General features: G+C 42.8%; 1 protein-coding gene across 2 annotated transcripts in view; it reads left to right on the top strand.

Moving 5' to 3' along the window:
- The window catches only part of MAPK4 (mitogen-activated protein kinase 4), a 169,856-nt gene that overhangs the window by 41,434 nt on the left and 109,721 nt on the right, over positions 1–18,701 (top strand). The window lies entirely within an intron of this gene.

Raw genomic sequence — 18,701 nt, 5'->3', positions numbered from 1 at the left:
GCAATGGCCTGGCCAGGAAAAAAGAATCCTCTCATGAACTTCTAAGGAAAAAAAAAATTACTGTGTCTTTTGAAGGAGTCGTAAGTAAACTGTGATTCTGTGTTCTCAGTTTAGGGATAGCTTTGGTTTAAAACATGTCCATCTGCCTTTATCTTCATCATTCATGCCTTAGGCTGTCCCTTCTTTACAACTAAACTTCACAGTTTATTTGGCTTTCACTAACTTTTTCATTAACATCTCCTTTCTATTCCAGGATTCAGTCCAGAGTTTAGTATCTCACTTACTTGCCATGTCTCCTCTGCTCTGAGTTTCTTGGTCTTCCCTTGTTCTTTCACGACTTTAGCAGTCTTGAGGAGTACTGGTCAGATATCCCGTAGACTGACCCTGAATCTAGGTTTGTCTGATTATTTTTCTCATAATTATATTGGGTTTAATGGGTTTTGGGGGGAAGGAACACCACAGAGGTGAAATGCCCTTCTTGTAGTGTCGTATCAGGAGATATACGGTATCCCCATGACTGGTGATGTTAACCTTGATCACTTGGTTTGCCAGGGGTCTCTCCTCTGAAGTTATTTTTCTCTTTCTGTACTTTGTTCTTTGGAAGAGAGTCACTAAGTCTGGCACACCATAAGTTTTACCTCCCTGAAGCAAGGTGTGTCGTATATATCATTTGGATTAATATGATTTGAACAGAATATTCAGCCTCTCTATACAGCACCACTGAACTTCACACTACAGGTCATTCCCACTGTGTAACTCGAGAATATTAGCTAATTAATCCTAATTAGAAATTATATCAGACTCTCACTAATTCTTACCTCACTGATCTGTAAATAGAACAGATTTTTTAAAGAACCTATCAGTCCTTTTAGCTCACATCTAAGCTGAGATTTATATAGCTAAAAGTGTCAGTATATGCTTAATCAATGAAATCTATGTTTACGAACATATTTCATTTTTTACTTTTATTATTGACACGGAGTCCTGCTGTCACCCAGGTTGGAGTACAGTGGCACGATCTCGGCTCACTGCAACCTTCGCCTCTTGGGTTCAAGCAATTCTCAGGCCTCAGCCTTTTAGTAGCTGGGGCTATAGGCATGCACCACCACACCCAGCTAATTTTTTGTGTTTTTGGTAGAGGTGGGGTTTTGCCATGTTGCCCAGGCTGGTCTCAAACCCCTGGGTTCAAGCGATCCACCTGCCTTGGCCTCCCAAAGTGCTGGGTTTACAGGTGGGAGCCACTGTGCCCAGCCTGCTTTTATTATTTTTAATAGTCACATTATAACTATATACTATAAATGGATTTAAAAGAGCTTATTTGCGGAGCCTCAGCCTGGCTAACTTTCCACAAATGTTTTACTTTGTGTTTCTGCTTTCCTGAGGAGCATTTAAGTCATTGTTAGAGAAATGTATTTGTGAAAATAGCTTGAATTGTAATCTATATATTATATCACAATCTCTAAATGGAGCATCTTACTCTGAGGGGCGCAAAGCCAATTATTACATATAATTACGTAATATCTGCATTCTCAAAAAACTCCAGTCTCTTTATGACTTGGTTTCTAGTAGAACAGAGTTTAGCTTCAGATGAATTTCTCTTCAATTCTGCCCGGTAGAAGCCACTGTATTTGATATGGTTTGCGTAGTCTAATCATTTTCCCATATGTATGTGCATCTATGCTTTGCCCCAACCACACTGAGTATTTGGAGAGAACAGTCCGTGACTTCTACCTTTGTCTCCCAGTGACTAGCCTTTGGCATCTGTAGAGTTATTGGTTGTTTATCCAACATTCATGTGTGCCTTTCCTTCTATCCAACAGAATCCCAATTTATTCAGGAACTTCTCCCCTCTCCCTAACCAGGCATCTCAGGGGAAACTGACCCACACGTAGCTCCAGGGGCAGGTCTGATTGGTTGAAGCCATTCTTTCTCCTCGCTCATGATTAGCCTAGGAAGGGGCACATGGCCCCAAACAGCCCATGTAAGGAGCTTGCTGAGGGCTTCTGAGAAATTTTTCTCCATCTTAAGACAAAACGAAAGGGAATGTTGAGGTATACAGCATAGGCTCCTCTACCTGTAGACACTTCATGCATAGCCATGACCATCAGAACTGCCAGAGCTGCCCACCTCCAGTCAGGGCACAAAACCAGGAGAATCTCAAGGGAACCATGGACCTGTGCTAAGCAGAGGCTTCCCGTTTTGTGAAACTATAATAAACATACTTTCTGTTTTAAGTTCAGTTTCCTATTACTTGCAGTCAAAGACATCCTTGATGATATACGTTTATCAAGAAGTATCTTTATTTGGTTGATTTTAGTGTCCAAGGACCTCTTAGAAAGATGTTTTTTAAAAAGTGAAAAAAAAATCACTAGTTCACTTTGATTAGGAAAGGAATTTCATCCTAGCTAGAAATAGTTTAAGAATGTGTGTTTTTATTCCTGTTCTTTTATTGTTCATAAACTTGCACATTAAATGTTATTTTAAACTTTAGTATTATTCATGATTTGAAGATAAAATTAAAAAGTGGTAGGTTCATTGGCTCATGCCTGTAAACCCAACACTTTGGGAGGCCAAAGTGGGCAGATCACTTGAGCCAAGGGGTTCTCAACCATTCCGGTTTTGAACATAGTGAGAACCTGTCTCTATTTAAAAAAAAAAAAGAGAGAGAGAGAGAGAGAGAGAGATCTTGAGACCCTGTATTTATTTTTAAAAATACAAAAATTAGCTGGGAGTGGTGGCACATTCCTGTGGTCTCAGTTTCATGAGAGGCTGAGATGGGAAAATCACTGGAGCCTGGGAGGCAGAGGTTGCAGTGAGCCGAGATTGTGCCATTGCACTCCAGCCTGCAAATGCCATTGCACTCCAGACTCTATCTCAAAAAATAAATAAATAAATAAAAAGTTAGGGTACAGTTGATTGGTCTGTTTTGTTCTAGTGTGAAAATTGCCTGGCTTCTGGAAACCATGAAACAGTATAGCTTGTAGCCTCCTCTAAAACACATGCAACTTTCTCTACCTAGAGTTATTTTGTCTCAGTCCCTTCCACCCCTCCTTCCACGGCTGCACCATTTCTCTTCCTCTTTCTCTTTCGGGCGTCCTCCTGCAGGTGATTGTCTACTGAGCTGGGTCTTCCCAGATGGGCTGTCAGCTCCACCTGTGTCTTTTGAATAGGATGCACCCCTCCAGTGCTACAGTCAACCTTGATCTTCACCCGGCTCTTTCTTGGAGATCCGATTTGCTGCTTTATGGTATTAATTTACGACTATTTTACTTCGTATTGAGACTCTGTGTGTAAATCCATAGGTATTTGGGCCCTGGAAGGTTGTTTCTCATCATTACCCATCTTTTGCTTGCTGTGGGTCACTGGACATGTTCCATACTCTTAGTCTTCTTCCTTTGTCATGCCTCTTGCCTGCCACAGTAGCTCCTTGCAAGGGCTTTTTGAGAATGACTTTCTTTTCTCATCTCTAGTGGACACTTCATGCTTGTGTTACCTCCTTCCTGTGGAAAGGACCCATTATTTTGATATCATAAACTTAGCTCAGTAAGTAAATTTATTTTTTCTCTCCAGTCAACAGCCCGCTATTTCCTAGCTGGTATGATCCAGCCTTATCTCACACATTTTTATAGTGCATTTCTTAAATTATATTTCTCAGAATATAGTCCCTTAAGGTATTCTGTAGAAATATGATTCCATAGACAATGTAATTTGAGAAGTGCCGCAGATCTTCCCAGAGAGTCACCATGCATATTAGTAAGTACATCATAGGTCCCGATAAACCCTGTGTAAAGACAACTGTTTAACTTATTTAGCTATAATGCTCTCCACCTCTGCTTCCCCCTTGCCTCCTCCCAACAAGGTCTATTCAATAGCCTATGGAACTCACCTAGTAGAATTTACAATTCTCTGAACCCATGTGGACTTTGTTGCTTTTAAGCCTTTGCTTTTGGGGTCCCTTACTTGGAACATCTTCCCTGACTATCTTTGTCTATCAGAATGACCAGCCCTGCCCCCTGAGCCTAGCTCAGATGGTGACTGTGCGATTCTTTACTTTAAAATATCTCCATATTAAAGAGTGCAGCAGTGGTTTGAGCATAACTGAACTCCAGTCTACACCCTAGGGGTAAGTGCTTAGCATTTGAAATATCCTAATCAGGAATCAACGTTCCAGAGGCAGTTATTCAGCATTCTAAATATGCTGGAAATCTCATATACCTTATGCTCGTAAATTAGCATAAGGTACGTGAGAAGTGAATTTTCATTGGTGTGAGGAGTAGTGTTCAAGATCAGTGATTGGTTAGAAAGACTATCTAGGCCATGCCTCCTGCATGAAGGAGATACAAGAATCACCAGCCCCATTCCCTGGGTTCACTACTGTGCTCTATGCCAACTACCCGAGGGTCTCAGGGACCCTGTTTCATGGAAGACCTCTGGTGCCTGAGTCCCCTCCAATCCAGGAATGTTGCAGCCTCCTCAGATGTTGGGTGCAGGCTGAGGTGTCAGAGGGCCAAACCGCTTAAGTGATTGTACAGGCTTGCTAATAAATTTCATCCAAGACCTGCTTAAATTGTGTCTTACCTTCTGGTAAGGATGTAATGGAGAGGGGCTGCGTCACCCTTAGCTAATCTAGAGGTTACAGGTAGTTACTACTAGAACCTGGCAAGCAGATGTGGCTGGTCAGTAGACAGTCAATCCCTCACGGGCCATGACCACTGGCCCAGGATCCTCCCTGGTCATTTCTGTTCTCAGGGTGATGCTGACCAGGGTGAGGAGTCATCAGCCACCCCAGAATTCAGCCAGCTCCACCAACTTCCATCTCCCTGGTGTGTTCTCTGTCCCACAGAGTCAAAGTGGCTGCATTAGGGAACTCTAAGCCACTAATGTAACCGGGGGAGCATACTGAGCTCCTCATTCCGAAGAGCTTCTTGGCCTCACTAATGCTGAAGAATGGGGAAAGGGGCCCCAGAGGCACGGTGAGTTTGCGGTTCAATTAAATATCATGGATCCAAAGAGTTTTGCAGAAAGGCAGTTTCTTAGACAGAGAGAGAAGGAAAAGAAAGACAGCTCCCATGCTGCTGCGGGAGGTGACCCAGAGAAGGAATCCATATAGGTAAGGAGCAGCTGGAGTTTTAACTCTTCAGTTATTCTCGCCCCATTTATGTTCTTGTCCAATGAGAGGAGTTCCTTCAAACTTCCTCTGGAGTGATTGATCTTTGACTCTGATACCGGATTGGCTGCTTGGTCCACAACTCTTGAGTTATGGAGCCCCCTCTTCCCACAGGTTTCCGTGGGGCTTTTGGGCCAAAGGAACCTCTCCCGGCTCGCTTTCCTTACCTAGCCCGCGGAGAGGGAAACCCAGACAAAGACCTTTACATTTGAAATCCCTCTGGTTCCTGGACGGAGGTGTGGAGACGGGGAAACCCCTGCCTTTGAAACCATGCCCCCCGCGGACTTGGGAAGAGAAGTCCCTCACTAAGGTACTTGGTTAAGGGACCTCCACATCTCTTCTCACCCTGTGACCACAACAAAGCGGGCCAGTTTCCTGCGTGTGCGCTGCCCTCCGCATCCTCCTAAATCCCTTGCGTCTACACACACACATTACTGTAGTTCCTGCAGGAACCGTGCCTGTACCAGCAAATGTGACCCTCTAATTTCTCTGGAACCTGATTTTCCACACTAACCCAATGTGGTCAGTCCTCTCTCTGCCTCAAGAGTCCACATCTGCAGAATGGGAATAATAGCTGTCTCTCCTCATGGCCCTGTGTATTCAAACTAGTTTGCATATACAAAGTCCGGAACACTGCCTGGCATCTTGTAAGCACTTGTTAAATATTCACTATTCCTTTTATCGTTCTTTCTTCTTAAAAAAAAAAAATCATCAAAACTTTGTCTGAACAGGTAGGCTTATTGCACTGGTGTGAAATTGACAAATTCAGGAGGTTGTAACAGCCTTCTGTTAACTAAGGTAGATGTCACAAAGACCGTACACTAAGGTTCACTTCTTTACTTGGGTCCCTTACTTGGATCTTATTTGCTCTTGGTTTACAAATAGTTCTAATGAGCTTGATTTGCTTCCTTACTTCACAGAAGATTAGAAAAAGCAAATCAGAAGGAATTTGAGGCAGACATACCCAAAGCATCAAGGAGTGACTGCTGATAGTGAAGAAAGAGTCATAGAAGTATAAAGACCAGACAAAAGAACCTCAAATTCTGGGATTATTTAGGTAGGAACAAATAGCTCCATAGCTCAGTACTTCTCAGTGTCATTGATTTAAAGCCTAGTGTAATGGTTGATGTTTATAGCGGCAGTCTTGAGTTACTGAGAGAAGATTAACTGATTTATAGCATGCTTTGTTTAACGGGCCAGGAAAGTATGTGATATGCTTTAGAACTTCCAACAAAGTGGCGAGTGGTAAAGTTTTGATGCCGAGAGTGATCCATCATCCTCTTCTTATTTGTTAAATCAATTTATATAACATACCCAGTTCTCAGTTCATCCAGATAAATGAGGCATCACTTTCCATGGCTAGTTATTAGCAGTTAGTAATTGCAAAATACCCTTAATCCACCAGGTATAAGCTCACTTACTCTGTTAGAAAAACAACTCCCAAATCTGACTCTTGCTAAATCCTAAAGAGTTTTGTAGATACATGTAAGAAATAAGTGTGTAGAATAATCGATCTGAGAAAGAGATTGATATTTGTAAATAAAGCAGCTCCTTTTCTAAGTTCTATTTTTAACTTCTGCTTTTTGTCTTGGCCCGGAAAACCTTATCCACTGTTAGGTTTTGCTAAGTTTGGAGCAGATATATTTTAGTATGAGGGAAAGGGCATGGGTATTTCACTGTGTTGCTGTGCTCAAGTTTCCCTTGGCCGTTAAGAGCTGCCAGTCTCAAGAGTGCAATGGGCTGGAGCAGGGGGCTTTGCCCCATGGGTAACTAGGATGTGATCCAGTCTGGACTCTGACTTGTCTTGTGCAGAGACACATAAATTCGTCAATAGGTAAGGGATTCGAGAGTCTGTAACAAACGATAGTGCAAGAGACAGAACCTTCAAATATTGACATGTTTCTCCATTGAAGAGGAGAGGGTGCAAGAGGATGGTAATTACAGCCTGGCATTACTGCCATAGCTGCTGCCATCTACTGAGCTCTCACTGTATACCAGGCCCTGTGCATACATCAATGCTTTGACGCAGATGCCATCAACCCTACAAGGCAGATGCTTTATATGATGAGGAAACTGAGGCTCAAAGATGTTAAGTGACTTATCTAAAGTCACACAGCTAAGTCTAGAGGAGATCAAGTTGAATGAAATCCAGATCTGTCTGCCTATCAGGGCCATGCTTTTAACCACTGGATGGACATTGGGAAAACATCTTTTCTCTGGGACCAGCTCAGCCTTGGTCTTTGTGCAGGAGAAAGAGCCAACAAACGGCTCCCAGGAGTATGCTGGCACTGCTCTGAGGGAGAAATGCCAGGGACAAAGATTTGGATCCATTTGGATGAGGAAACACTGGCTATATTACTTCTTATAGAGGTGGGTCCTCCGCTCTAGGGCCCAGAATAAAACCAGTGAGCAGTGGGAGCTGCTTTCACCTTGCAAGGGAAACTCTATGCACCTGCTCCTCTGGCCAGTATGTCTGTCCTCAAAAGCTTTTCCACGGTCACTTCTAAGTGGGCAGTTTGATTGCTGATCTCCTTAGATATTCAGTTCAGGCCTGAGATTGTTTTCATTTGGAATGTCTCTCGGGGCAGCTGGGCTGTCATTTCTCCCAGGGAACAAGAAGCAGGAGGTAGAGGGGAGGCGGACCCATGGCCCAACTTCCTTCTGGGGCAGGCCTTCCCTAGCAGAGTTCCCTAGCAGAGAGTTCTCTAGCAGAGTTCCCTAGCAGAGTGCCTGTGCTCGCTCCTCCATCCAGCTCACCTGGCTGCCACTCTTCTGCTCCTGCGAATGTGGCAGCCTCCATCCCATGTCTTAGTCTGGTCCCAGTTCCTCCTGCATCTTCTTGTTCTTTAGGTTAATAGCAGTCAGAGAGAAAAGTAAGAGATCATGAGCTCAAAGGAGAAGAGTAATGAGGACAGCCTCTGGCTTGGTCTACATGCTTTGGCAAGGCATCCTGAACCACAAGAACGTCTGGGCTGTCGCGGAAAATAAGAGCTTAAGTTTCTTATGGAGTCCAAGAAAAAGGAGGTGGTGGGGGCTGGGGTGGCAGAAATAACAGGTATCATGATAAAACAAGAGCACTGCAGAGGGAATGGGAACGTTCCCTGGAGTCAGACAGACATGGGGAGATCCCTACCTGCCACTGGCTGTGTGACCACAGACATAGTCTTAGTTTTTGATGGAGATTTGACAGATTTGAGCAAAGAAATCCTGGCAAAGAACAGTGGGGGAATATTATAGACTGCGTGAAAGGGGCCAGGTTTTTGAGGGTCTTAACGGTCAAGCAAAGGAGTTGGGATTTTGTCTTTAATGCGCTAGGGATCTATCAAAGGTTAGTGATGTTGCCTGTTCAAAGTAGTGCTTGAGTGCAATTAGCTTAGCAGTGTTACATTCCGTTTACATTCATCCCTGCATCTGGAAAATAATGTAAAAATGCTGCCCTATCTATTGGTAGCCTGGGATGACTGACTGTGGTAGCCTTTGGTGCTGTCTACCAAATATTTCTAATTTTCTGCCTTCTGGGAGCATAGCATTGCACTCTCCTGTCTGCTTCAAAGTTAGATGTCACTGTGTGACCTACCTAAACCAAGGCAAGGGATGGGCACACTTTTTCTTAAAGGACTCGATAGAAACTATTTTCAGCTTGTGGGCCATACAGTCTCTCTTGCAACTACTCCGCTTTGCTGTTGACGTATGGAAGCAGCCACGGACACTGCACAATGGAGCAGGCATAGCTGTGCGGCAGTCAGACTTCATGTAGAAAAACAGGGAGCTCTCCAATGCTTGTGAGCAGAGGTGACACTTTTGGACAGAAGCTCTAAGAGCTGGTGCGCAGTTCACTGCCACTGATGTAATCCTGGAGGCACATGTGGAGGTTCAAAACCTCTGTCAGGCTGGGACCAGTTCCTTCCCAGGTGACCACATGAGCCAAGTCCCTGTCAATGTATGTTGCACAGGTAGCGTGATTAAGAGGTAAACCTGGCAGTGTTAGGCCAGTGCGATTTTGATGCTGTTTCTTCCTACAGCAGAACCTCTCTTTGCAGAATGATACAGTATCATCTTTGTATGCAAAGCATCACATCACCATTCTCTTAGTCCTCATCATTACAGCTGACATTCACTAAACACTCACTGTGTGCCAAATACTATGCGGAGGACTTCACCAACATCGTTTCAGTAATTCCTTCTCATAACCTTATGACACGAGTACTGTGATTCTACCCATTTTTGCAAAAAACGAAAATGGAATTTTTGAGAGGTGAATGAACTTGCCTATTTTCTCACAAATGGTTAAGTGATGGAGAAAGTGGGATGTGAGCCCAGATCTTCTCATTCTAAATCCGAAGTTCTTCAGCTCTGTGTATCTTGCCTCAGGTCCAGGCCTCTGGATTTTTAAATTTTATCTCTTGGCCCCTTTGCTACTTTGATCACTGTTTTTGGCTGCGTGTGTCATTTTGACATGATCCACACCGGCCCTGTCAGGGCAAGAATGAAGAGTATTGTTTCTAGAAAAGCGCTGCTCTGAGCAGCGGAGGTGAGAGGAAATTGCCCAGAAGGATGAATTGGGTTGGCAGCTCTGACACACACAGTAAGAGGACCACGTGGAGATTGGCAGATCCTTAAGAACCGTTCTTAGTCATGTACCCACGTGCTTCCATCAATCATCCAGGGCCAGTTGTCATCTCTCCATTCTCAGTCATGTTCATGTCTTTCTTTGAAAGGAAAGAATAATTTACATTCTGGAACCATCTTAAGAAATTGTGTTACTCCCCTTCCTGGCCTGAACAAGCTGTGACTGTCTGATGGGTTTAAAGGCCATTTACCAGTCTTGTATTGCAACAGCCTTCCTCTATTGGACCCTATAATAAGAAGCCACATAATGAGTTCTTGTAATTCTCAAGAGCCACCATTGAAGATACTATCCATTATGCTATTCAGTGTTCCTTACTTAAAGTCTCATTTAATTAATTTTTCTATTTAGTATGGAATTTTTTCAATAAAATTATACCTTTCCCAAATCAAAAATGAGCATTACATAAGCAATTACATTTCCCTTTTTACCTTGCCTGATGGAAATCAGGAGTTACCTGATACTTGAAAATATGACTGTTTTGACTGAAGATCATGGCACATAATCTCACTCATTCTCCCCCTGCTCCTCCTTCACCTCTGTGGGTTCAGAGATCCGTTTCTGACGTTAAGTTTTGAAGGTATAACATGTTATTGTAGGTCACTGAAAATCCTTCTTGGAAGTAGATAAGATGTCAATTACAATTTATAACGGCACCAGGCCATGCGATAGCAAGTCAGTGAGTAGCACAGAGTTAACATTCTGAGCTCCTGCTTGCCTCTTCCTGGTTGAGAGCTCTTGTTGTATATCATCTAAGAGTGCCATCCCTTAGTGTGGGACACCTTGAAGGTACAGATCCACTTCCTTTTTTTTTTTTTACAATGACAATTCAAAGTATCATTGTTCTAAACTCACTTCATGCATGAACCAGTGATCTAAAACAGAAGTTTTGGGGCCATCAGATTTGATGAAATTAGTCACAGCAGCAGATGCCTTTTATCAAGCACTTGCTTGCCAGACATTATACTGCTCATCTTGCATGATGTATCGTTTACCCCTCCAGCCTGTGAGATCTGTCTTCTTATTGGGCTGGGGAAACAGGCTCATGTAGGTAAAGTGACTTGCCAGGACACACAGTCAAGCACAGACAGAACCAAGATTTAAACACAGGTGTTTGTAACAAGAACTGCACTCCTTCTAATTTGCCACAGTCGATTCTCGATGAAGATGATGGTGTCAGGTACTGTTCTGCTGCATGCTAGGTACTATTCTAAGTGCTTGATTGTGTTACTGTCGCTATGATAGGTTCTACAACCACCATTTTACCGGTGGGGAAACCAAGGCACAGAGAAGTTAAGTAACTTGCCATTGGTCACACAGTAAATGGTGGAGGGAGGATTTGAATCTAGACAGTTTGGCTCTAAAGCCCACTTGTTTGCTATGCTGTACTCTCTTTGGTCATGTTGGTCTATAGATATGGTGGATGTATCAGATAGAAAAATTAAGATCTCCGGTCATGAAGTCTGGATCCTGGTTCCCATTCAGCCAAATACTATGTGCCAGATAGTACAGGGAGGACTTTACCAACATTGCTTCAATAATTCCTTCTCAGAACCATATGACATGGGTCCTGTTATTATGCCCATTTTTGCAGAAAAATTGAATTTTTCAAGAGGTGAATTAACTTGCCTGTGAGCTCGTCACCTCCTGTCTGTACCAACCGGAATCATGGCTAGAAGACCAGAACCACACCATTTACTTTAGCAGAGTTGAAGGAGGGAATTGGTTAAACAGGCATGGGAGGCCTACCTTGAGGTAACATAGAGATATAACCACAGGAAGCAGCTGCCACCCCCAAGGCCAAGCGAAAAGAGGACAGAAGCTTGGAGAAGTGGGCTCTTAGAACTACAGCTCAGCCTTCAGAGGAGGGACCGTCACTTGGCTGGTATAGCTGTCTTAGGTCCTTGGAGAAGGGCCTCCCAGCGGCAGACCTTGAAGAACTGGGCACTGCCCAGAGGCTGCTGGTACCTCTGAGGGATATGGTGAGGCAGGTTCTGGGAGTGTGGGAAAATGGGAAACCAAAACCAAGTTCAATGTCAAAGCGAAGAGCCATGGCTGGGTGAGCTGCAGCAGCCCTCCTCCTGCCTTGCAGCCTCCCTCTAGTGCCCCCTGTTGGCAGAAATTAACAGAGAGCCAGCTGTCAAGGAGCATTGTGATTTGCAGATTCTCTGAATTCCTGCCCAGTATAAATGAACAGAGACTAGCAGGGGGTGTTCAGGGCTGAGACACAAGAGCTTCGTAAACGGTACACATTCTTCTGCCACCATTTCTTTATTGATAAAGCGATGAGATTGGACAGATGGTGTGCAGGGAGCAAATGATACTCCATTTACCCCCTCTCCTGGGCTTTGATCACAGCAAAAAGATACAACTTATCAAGTTTACCTCTCCTTCTCCCCTCTCTTCACTGGACAGTGAGGATCAGGAGGCCTAATATGCTCTTTTCTCCCAATATTTGTCCAGTGCAAAGGACAGTTCCTGGTGAGGGCTGCTATTCTATGCTTGAACTATATAACTACCAGATTTGGACATGTACCTAAGTCACCAACTATTTAATGACCACAGAGGGTGTGCCCAGCTGCGGAGAAGAAGGACATGCTTGAGGCATGGACTGGCTGTGAATGAACTGACAGTCTTCTTATGTGAGTGACATGAACTCAACAAGCAAAGAGCAGGTTCTTGCTTACATGAGAAAATGTCTCAGATGTGAGTCGGTTCAGGTAGAGTTTGAGTTCAGGAAAGGGAGAGTGATAACATGACTTGGAGTAATTATTTCTTACCAACCTCCAAAATACTCACTTGGAGACACCATTTCTCCAAAAGTGTGTGTGCTTTGAAAAAGCTATTTTATTCTGCCATCTCTAGAGGCTTCCGGTGTCAGGCTTTCCTTGGCATCTTTTTCTCATCATGAGTCGAATAATGTGCAGTTTCACATTTAAAAAAATTAAGGTAGAGATATCAAAGGAACATTCAGAAGTTACTTGTTCATACTTCTTCTGCAGAAGTACTCTGCTGCAGAAAATCTGCAACAGAGAAATCGCCTTAGGAGCAGCCCTGGGTGCATCTTCACAGGCCTCCACCCAGTGAGTGGGCGCAGCTGACCTTTTGCTAGAAGGTGTCACTGAGCTCCTTATCTAGGCCTGGGCTGGAATGTAACCTTGCAGATATGACCCCACGGGAGAGCCGTCCATCTCTCCGACAGTGGGGACATTGTTCCCTGGCCTCAAGAAAGGCTTCAGGGAGTCATTTCATGACGTAGCATTTGATCTTCAGGGTTTGCAGAGAAAGATAAAGTGGCCCAGAGGAAATGAAAACATTCCTCTGGAGTCACCTGCCCACGTCAGCAACCTGCAGGAACACAGGATTAAACAACTGAGAAGTACTCTGATGCTGGATTCTTTGAGATGATCACACCACTGACATCTGGTTCCCTGACCAGAATACTGACTCTTTATGCAGGAATGGGGGGCTATGTTCTTTACATAGAGTCCTCAGGCACACTCCATCATCATTTAAGATCGAAGTGTGAGTTACATAAACAAACCCCATGAACCTGAAATGCAGAGCTTGACAGATTTTTCACGTTTACACTATGTGACCAGATAAGGTTGTAGACTTTGTAGTACCCTGGAAGATATACATATAATTCATAAATTATATATTCTATAACAAATATTTTTGCCTTCATTTCAGAATAATCCTTAATTAATGTTTTTTTTAACATAACTAGTATTCAATTGTCAGCAAGGACCTAAAAGACTAAAAAAATGTGTGTGAAATTTGAATAACATACCATCAAAATGTAAATTTAAACTAGTCAAAATTAAAGCATTCTAAATGAATGTTTTTAAAAAGTTTTAAACAATATTTAAAATATCTAAAATTTAAGATCAAAACACATGAATAATATGACATTTTAAATTTACACTTAAATAAGATTAAAATTGTTACTTAATTTTTAAAACACTTATTTGAATCATTATTTTTATAAAATAAAACTTTTTAATTCTAGCTTTTCAAGTCCATGTAGTTGCCAATGTAAAGGATCAATTTCACCTATATCAGAATATCCCATATACCTCATAAATACATATACCTACTACATACCCACAAAAATTAAAAATTAGAATCAGTTTCACATGTCACACATATTACCTGTAGACCTATCTAGATGTGTATATATCTAAAGGTTATGAATTGTTTCATATTGCAAACTATTCCATAACTTTCATAATGTAACTCTTGTGGATATCACACTACTTCAATGGTACTGGTAGAACCAAGAATTGGAAGATAAATAGAATCAAGAAAATGAATATTCTTCCCTTCTGGGAAGTACTACTTCTTGGTTATTCAGGAATCTGTTGCATTGCTGGTCTCTGAGGGAGGATTTGATGAGTCAATACTTAAGGACTGGCACTGCTCAGGTTCTCCCTGTACTGGGACTCTGTCCCTGATGCTGGCGATGTCACAATCCCCAATCTTTCACAACATTTGGACACAGTAGCCTTTTGTTTTGAGGACTAGGACAAGAGATGCAGAGAAATGTCTCCCTGGAGGCTGAACATTAGTCACAGAAGCGGATGCTCAGGTGGCCACTTGCTCGTGCTGTGTCGGTGCCCAGCGCTGGGTCCTGAGTGACTGGGGTGGCCATGGGTTCTTTCATAATTGTGTAGGTGAGAGATCCATTCATCAGGGCTTCCTGATGAATGAGGTTCAATACACATGCCCCTCTTCTGTCTAAGCTGTGGTGGAAGCTGCAGCCCCAAGTATTAGTTGTTTAAACAATCCAGAAATTTACTTTGTTCTCATATAACAATGCAGGACAAGCAGTCCACCATGGCACAGAAGTTCACAGCCTCAGGGACCCAGGCTCCTTCTATCTTATTCCCTTTTCCTGAGATATTTCCCTCATCCGCATGGCTCAGAATGGGTCTCGTCGTGCCTGCAGTTTTAGCCAGAAGGAGGGAAAAAAGAATGAAAGGCAGGGCATGCCCCTTTTTTTCCAGACCTGATCCTGCAGGTGCACACATCAATTCTACACACATCCTGCTGGTCATAAACAGCTGAGAGGTGGAGTTTTCCCTAAGTGTCTTAGTGTCCAACTAAAAATCATGTTTCTGTGGAAGAAGAGGAGAACAGCATTTGGGTGACGCCTGCTAATCTCTGCCGCAGTGTATTTTTAAAATATATATTTGGGAGGGATCATGATCATTTAGATTCAAGGACACAAGGTTGCCCAAGTCCAGTTCTACTTTTCCAAAACAACAGACAGATAGGAAAGAGCTTTGGATGGTTTTAAGCACATCGCAGGCCAGAGGCTACCTGAAAGGTGAAGCCGAAGTTCCTAACTCTTTCCTGACACTTTGGGGAAAAACTGCGTTCAGATCTACACCCAGCCACAAACTAGTAACATGACTGAGCCAGTTACAGTTCATTTTTTCCATAAAATGAGGGATTTGGACTAGACTTTCTGGTTGACAAACTAGGTTGCCTCAGTGTTGCTTCAGGTATCAAGGGCTGGCTTTGAACACTTCTTCCCTGTGTATTGATTAGCCAAAGACACTCCCTTTTTATTGGTTATGTGTCTTAAGACTCTGTATAAACCCTTTGGGGAAAACAAGGTGGGCTTTCTGCTGCTACAAAGAAAGTTGAAAATGCCTGGGCAGTGTGATACATAGTGGAGGTAACTTGGCCTCAAGTCAGCTTGCCTGGATTTAAATCCCAGCTCTGATGCCTAGCTTCTGTGGCACCTCAGGCTGAAGTACTCAGCTCTCCTCAGCCTCTAGAATAGGATTTCCTTATCTACAAAATACGGTTATTGTTATTTACTTCCCAGGATTGTCCTGGAGCTTAAATGAGATAATATATTTAGGAGGGATTGTATTAGTCAGGGTTCTCTAAAGAGACAGAACTCGTAGGAGAGGTGAATATATGAGGGGGAGTTTGCTGGGAGTTATTGACTCACACGATCACAAGGTGAAGTCCCACAATAGGCCATCTGCAGGCTAAGGAGCCAGGAAGCCAGTCCAAGTCCCCAAACCTCAAAACTAGAGAAGCCAACAGTGCAACCTTTGGTCTGTGGCCAAAGGCCCAAGAGCCCCTAGCAGATCACTGGTGTAAGCCCAGGAATCCAACAGCTGAAGAACGTGGAGTCTGATGTTCAAGGGCAGGAAGCATCCAGCATGGGAGAAAGATGAAGGCCAGATCACTCAGCAAGTCTGCTTTTTTCATGTCTGCTTTTATACTGGCAGCTGATTAGGTGGTGCACACCCATACTGAGGGTGGATCTGCCTTTCCCAGTCCACTGACTCAAATGTTAATATCCTCTGGCAACATCCTCACAGACATACCCAGGAACAATACTTTGCATCCTTCAAGCCAATGACGTTGACATTAAATATTAACCATCACAGGCCTTAACTCATATCCTAGCATAAAGGATATGTTGAATAAATGGCAATGACTGTTACCACCAGCAACTCTAAGGCTCCCACCTTTGTCTCTAAGGCTTTGAGTTTCTTTGAATTATTGTGCAAGATGGAGGACTCATTGATGAGGGAATTATTACTGGATTTTCCCCTTTGCTCTTGGATTTTTGCAGGTTTTCTCAAAATAAGGCATGGTAGAGCCAGCCCATTGCAGGTAAAACAATTTGAACAGAAGACATCATGGTCTATAATTTCAAAGGTGTTATTGAAATAACATTTTTCTTAACAGAGAAAACATTAATCTTTTAACTCAAGGAGGAATATTATTTCATTTTAATGCTGCATATGGCAGTAAAATGAAGTGCTAAGTTTACAGAACTTGAAATTGTTAAAGAGAAGGATGAAAAGGAAAACCCTATGGTATTCTGTTTTGTCCAACATGACTTTCCAGGGACTAATCCAGACTTTGAGTTTAGACCCTTGTTCATTTCAGCTTGATAAACCCTTGACAAATTCCAGTCTGTTCCACCCGCAGGAGAGGGTCACATTATCATCTCAGCTGCAGAGCTGATGATGTGATTGTACCGACCTGTAGGATACCAGAGCTGAGACCTGGAGAACATTGATTACAACTCTCTTTGTGAGTCTATCAGATGTTATATGAAGGATCAAATGGGAGAAATGTGACAGGCTTCTGAACCTCCCACTCATGATTTAACATCTTCTCTAGAACATTCTTGTTACATCTTTACTCATACTTGTAACAAGACCTTAAGCCACCCCTCTTCCATCTCATTTTCTATCTCTGTGACTGTTCTTGCTTACAAAAGTCTTCAGCCTTAGCACTGAATTGATGCTCAGAGTTTATCTAAAGCCAGAATCTTCTCCATGTTGTTCTTGACAGATGATCAGTTCTTCTTCTTGAACACATCCCATGACAGGGAACTCACTGCTTAATTAGGAGTCATCTGTTCTTTTGAAGAAGAGCTCCAAGTTATTTGAAACGTTATTCTTTTGCCCCAAAACCTGTTTTCTAATGTGTATCTATCATATGTGTATGTATATACTTAGCTTTTTTTTAGCCATCTGGATCAAGCCTACATAAAGTTTAGCCCCCTTCCCCAGGCTGCCTGGCAAATATTTGAAGCTAAACTCCCTCCATCTCCAGGCTTAACCTCCTGAGCTCTCCCATCATCTCTGATCTCTCAAGATGACTCTCCCCTGCCTGCTCATCAACCTCTGGGCTTCCCCAAAAAAGCCTGCTTGTTAAAGTCAGTTCACCCAAACTAGTTGCCACACCCTGTACCTATATTCATTCCTGTTTTTCTGTTTCTCCCCATTTTGCTTGTAAAGCTCTGCTTGATACCCCCAAATAATTGTTTGATTAATGTTGGAGAAAAAAGGAAGAATACATACAGGCTAAGTTCTGTGGCTCTTTATCCATTTTTGTATCAACAAAGCTTTTAAAAAACAGTCCCGCCATAAAAATTTATGTATAAAACCTGGGGTTCACCACGACCTTCAGGCCCTTTCCAGTGACTGTTCCTATACTTCAGATAAACTGTGGGTAAACGCTGCATCTTTTATTTGTCCTTACTCCCTTTCCCTAGTCTTTGAGAATGTGTGTGTTTTTGCACTCCCTCTGAAATGCGTGAAGGTAATGTTGATTTCTATCCTTAGAAATGTTGGAGGCCACATGCAATTAGGTACCATCTACAAGCCTAATGAGAAACCATTGGCTTCATTGGTAAAAGCGTCATCATTATAATGAAGTGGGGCAGGTGTTTGAAGGGATGGATCAGGGCAAGTAAAAGCATCCCAAATCTAAAGAGAAAATACAGACGGTGCCTCTCAGAACACTATCTGAAAGTCACTATGGTAAGCACTCAACCCCTCCAAGATGCAGGGACCTGGCCTGGGTAACTGCCTTCTATAGAATATCTTTCTTTGACCCAGATTGGTTAAAGTCATTACACATTACTTATGCAAGAAGGTGAATGTAAACTGAGAATTGGTCAAATGTATCATTTTAATTAGGCTGTCTCCCTGCAAAAAGAAAACTATGTGAAGTATCTTTTGTGAAGATTCAAATTTCTATAAACTTGGATTACCATGTGCCAACCAGAGATTCCTAGCTAAAGATATAGGAGGTCCTGATATTATATACTGACTAGCCTGCAATTAGGAGACTTTTCATCAGGAAAAATTAAATGATCAGCCATGATTTGTTTTTCTGTGAGTCGTTACGTTTACCCAGTATATCAAAGCTCAGCTTAAATTAAACTGCACCCAGAATCATTTATTTATTTGTTTATTTTTGAGATGAGGTCTCCCTCTCTTGCCCAGGCTGGAGTGTAGTGGCACCACATAGCTCACTGTAACCTTGACCTCCTGGACCCAAGTGATCCTCCCACCTCAGCCTACCAAGTAGCTAGGACTACAGGTGTGTGCCACCACACCTAACTAATTTTTTAAT

This window comes from Saimiri boliviensis, chromosome 13 (genome assembly GCF_048565385.1).
Source record: "Saimiri boliviensis isolate mSaiBol1 chromosome 13, mSaiBol1.pri, whole genome shotgun sequence".
Taxonomy (NCBI): Eukaryota; Metazoa; Chordata; class Mammalia; order Primates; family Cebidae; genus Saimiri; species Saimiri boliviensis.
Note: the sequence above shows the minus strand (reverse complement) of the source record. Positions and strands in the feature narration are given on the sequence as shown.